The 4,433-nt window shown below is 42.3% G+C and overlaps 2 protein-coding genes across 4 annotated transcripts in view; one reads left to right on the forward strand and one right to left on the reverse strand.

Annotated features, from left to right (window-relative positions):
- The window catches only part of UPF1 (UPF1, RNA helicase and ATPase), a 32,795-nt gene that overhangs the window by 24,571 nt on the left and 3,791 nt on the right, over positions 1-4,433 (reverse strand). The gene's annotated exons all lie outside the window — the stretch shown is intronic.
- COMP (cartilage oligomeric matrix protein) overlaps positions 240-4,433 on the forward strand; it is a 54,257-nt gene continuing 50,063 nt past the window's right edge. For all 3 annotated transcript variants that reach the window (XM_019513622.1, XM_019513623.1, XM_019513624.1), the window contains exons 1-2: positions 240-887; positions 1,038-1,203. The gene's annotated coding sequence lies outside the window, so the exon portion shown is untranslated. The remainder of the gene's footprint in view (positions 888-1,037; positions 1,204-4,433) is intronic.

Genomic DNA, 4,433 nt, shown 5'->3' on the forward strand with positions numbered 1-4,433 from the left:
AACTACTTCACAGTTAGGGCGGCTAGGAGCTGGAACCAACTTCCAAGGGAAGTGGTGCTGGCCCCTACCCTGGGGGTCTTTAAGAAGAGGCTGGATGCCTACCTGGCTGGACTCGTTTGAGTCCCGTTTCTCTTTTTGGGGTTTTTTGCTGTTCTCCCGCCCTGGCGGGGGGTCGGGCTAGAAGATCTACTAGGTCCCTTCCGACCCTTAATCTATGAAACTATGAAACTATGAAAGTAGATTAGTGAAGTGAACCATTAAGGGCAAGAATGGAAAGCTGACTGTGATCACAGCCCCTGCTGCTGTCCTGTGCCAGGACACAAGTCTAAGTCATTCCACAGAGCTTCCGTAGCTCAACAGTAGTTACAGCCCACCTGAATTAATCTGCAAGTGTTTGTGTGATAAATAGAAAGTCAAGAGAAGAGTTATTTTCAGTTATCCTCAAAGGTATCTTCTTTTGTCTTAATATTCTCATTATTTTTAGTGTCCCATGGAAAAAACCTTATAAAATTAGATCATTGGGTCCAGTGTCATGGTACTTTCTGTTTTGTTGGCTGTCATGAAAGAGTTCTTGGGAAGGAGACCTCTCCCCCCGCCTTGAGCCTTATAGCACTTGTCTAGAATTTACAGTTGCCCTATTCTGCAAAAGCAAGGAACAAATCAGCCTTGATCTGTGCATCAGTAATAGTAGGAGGATAATTATCTGGGTTCTCAGAGTCCTCCTGTCTTATAACTATCTCAGTCACAAAGCTCTGGAGGATGTCAGCAAGAAAGAAACATGAAAGCTCAGTCATAAACTTAGAAGCATCTTCGCTGAAGACGGATTTGTGGAAGACTGCATACGTATGTGGGCCTAGGGATGGTGCAAGTTGGTGACATCTGAGCAGGTAGGTAAAACTGATCTATGAAAATGTGTCTCAGCCAGTTTAGAACTGTGAACAAAAGTCCTGCTTGCTGTGGAGCCAACTCTAAGCTAATCATAAGGAAATTTCCCACCACATAGGCCTTGTGTTGTTTTTTGTTTGTTTGTTTTTAAGGATTTTATTCTGGTGAAAGCCATGAGTCCAAGAGCAGTAAAAGAATGAAACACCACTTATCCACAAAATGCAGAACATGGGCAGTTGCAGTGTAGGCTTCTTCCATGCTGTCTCCTTGTAATGCACCTCAGCTGCTTTCTGAAGAAAGCTCCTTTACATCTGAAAGGTTAGTTCAGTTTCTATTGTCGCTTATAGCCTTGACTTCTGAGATTTGCCACAAAATGGGATAATTGTGGGGTGGTTTTATGGCCTAGAGACTGGGCCTCTGGGAGCTCAAGACCAACAACTCTTTTCATTTAGGCCACTGGTCAGCCATCAGGTTGAGCAGGTTTGCACATGATGAGTCTGGAACAGATTCACCTAGTAATCCAAAGGTTTTGCAGGATTTTGTATTCTCATTTGCCAAATGCAAAGTCATCCATTTCTCACAGACTTCTTCATAATTTTGGAGAGCTGTGAATTTGGAATCAGAAAAATGTAAATGACACGAACTGTTAGTTTCCAAATCTCTGGGATAAGGTCGGTGCAACGGTGGGTCCTGCATAGTCTTGTTATCTAAAAGTAGTGAGTTGTAGTCAACAGAAGAGCCAAAGTACTTGTACATAAACTGTCTCCAGCAGGATTGCAGGATAGTCTCACTGATCAGCATTTTTTAATTCTCTAAAATGAGATATTTATATTAGAGGGAAGCTTAATGGAAATGACCTTCACAATTCTGGCGTGAAATGCATGGGTGATATGAAGGGTATCCAGATTGTAGCTGTATTGGTCTAGAGGCAAAAGGAATTAGAACTCATGGTAGAGGTGATATCTTTTACTAAACCAACTAGATTTTTGCAAAATAGGTGATATGAAGCAAATGTCTGTGTCCAGGGAACACTGCCCAAACCATTTGTTCCCAAAGCTGAAACAAGCACAGTTACAAGAGAATACTAAATCCTACTTCAGCTTCAAAGTGGTTTTGCAGAGGGAAGTTATCAAGGCAAGTGGGCTGCTTGGTATGGCTTCTTTGCTTATTACCACTAAGAATGCCATTCCAAATTTTGATTGTCATACAACATCGTTAGAAGCTTTGGGAAAAGATCAAAAGGTTTGGCGAGTAGCTGAGAGATGCCTCAATTCCACCCTCCCTCCCCTGTGCACTACATAAAATGGAAGCTGAGCCAAGATTTGAACAGAAATCATTCTGAAGGGGTATGAACACCCTGAAGGAGGCCCTCTGGTGAATTTTACAGCTGGCTCAGCTTCTGAAATGGGAGCACCAGCATTGGCGGTATCCTCTGACAAAACCAGGCTGCTGTCTGAGGTGCTGAAACAGGAGGGCTACAGATGAAGTTCAGCAGTCCCCCCACCCCTTCAAGAGCTGTTCAGTCTCTCCCTTTTCCAAGTAATAGACAGAAAACCACACGGAGCCGGTGTTTGGGTACTGCCTGTTCACTATGATACCTTCAGGCAGGGGCTGCTATATCAAATTGCTAATTAACCAACAGCATGGTGCCCTCACCTAATTTTTATTTTAAAAAAGGAGGCTAAAATTGATTTTATTACCTGTTTCTAAGTGTGGCCAGTGAGCATGCTAGGTTACAATTTCAGGGTTAAGGCACTTGAGCATTTTTGTTTCAATAATACTACATTTCATCTTTGCCCTTTATGGACTGAACTGCCTTCTTGCAGATGAGTGTGTCTGGAGCCTGCACTGTGTACCTTCCTAAGCTGCATTTGTCCTCTGATCCCTACTTTGAACAACTAACAGTGCATGTGTCTATTCAGGGCGCTTATAGGATTGATGGCCACTCACTGACTCTTGGGTCTGCATTGCTCTGTACCCAAAAGGAAATGAAACAAAGTGAAGCTCTGGGTAATTAGGAACACTGCCTCTGCAGACATGGTGGTTCTTCACCATTTCTTGTGCAGTTTTGGAATCTAACTTTGCAGTAAATGCTCAGCAGGCTGGAGCAGTGCAGGAAAACAGACCCAGGTGGTTTTCTTTTACAAGGGTTGTTTTCCGCATGCTAACAAATGCTTCTGTGAGCAACATGGTTTTATTTGTTTATGGTTCTGACTGTCATGCTTACCAAAGAGGTGGTGGAAAGGCCATCTGTAATTTGTAGTTGCATAAATTATATTTATTAGTGCAGGTAACTGATTCCTTTGAGAATTGCTATCCTTGCTACATGACTTTCCTTGAAATACATTTCACTCCCAAGGCACTTTAGCACTGGGATTAGATAACATCCCCCATTCAAAACTGTAATAAGAGGAGAGAAAAACAAGCTGTTATGAAAAGGAAAGAGCTGATTGGTCTTGGAAAACTCCAGGCTCTGGAGACAGTGTCAGGACGTGTCACCATGATGCAAAGCACTCAGAGCCAATAAAAGTGTCTCCAAAAATACTCCACAAACTGCTAATAATTATGAACCAAAAACCCCAAATGATTTTATCTTGAAAGTGAACAGTCTGGAGTTAGGCAATCACAGGCATAAAATGGAGGGCACATGTCTGTGTTACCTGATGTTCATTTGCGATGGGCAGTTCACAGGGCAAGGGATGCTGCAGGAGAAAATGAGAGGGTATTGCCTTTTCTGACACATCCATTTTGCCACTGCAGAAGGACTTTGGATTTCAGACTGGCCCAGAGCACGCAAATCATCAGTTCTTAGACCTTGTTGACCTTTGTGCCTACTGTAGTAATTCCCTGTTCTAATGATAAATTATTGATACAAAATGCTGTGCAACTGCAGGTAATTTAGGGATGTATATAAATTAGGGCTTCTAATACTGTCTGAGCAGCACCCTCCAGTCTCCCTTTATCTACAACTTTAAAAAGCAAAGGAAAGTAAGGTAAATAAATAAATGAAGTTGTTGGCTTGTAGCTCTCTAGTTTCCCTTTTCAAGGCAGACCCATCCAAAAGACTAGATATCCATATTTATGTGTGTGATACCGCTTAGCAACCTCTCTTAGCAACACCACACTGTCATGGACACATCCAACATCAACTGAAGTGGTTCAGGGGAGGGAGAGGTGAGGGATGGTAATTTGCTACAGAAGGTACCATTGTCTGTTCTAATTATTAGCAACAGTGCGGCTTTCCACCCCCATCACTTCATCAAAACACTAATTGTTCAGATGCATGTATACTGTGGAATACATTTGTGTCACAAAAATTGTGCAGTGCATGCCAATGAGGTAATTTTTTTTTTTTTTGCAAAAGAGAAATAACCCGTCTCACACTGTTTCTAAACAGCAAAAGGTTCTGAATCCTCCTCCCTGGTTCAAATTTGTAAAGACTTGCATTTCTGACAATAGCATTGGTGAAAGATGAGAAATTCATTTTAGCATCAAGGGCCTGGAAAGGCTTTTCTCCTCACTAATCTCTCTCTCTCTCTCTCTCTCTC

This window comes from Gavialis gangeticus, unplaced genomic scaffold (genome assembly GCF_001723915.1).
Source record: "Gavialis gangeticus isolate Ggan-Ray unplaced genomic scaffold, GavGan_comp1, whole genome shotgun sequence".
In the NCBI taxonomy this organism is placed as follows: domain Eukaryota; kingdom Metazoa; phylum Chordata; order Crocodylia; family Gavialidae; genus Gavialis; species Gavialis gangeticus.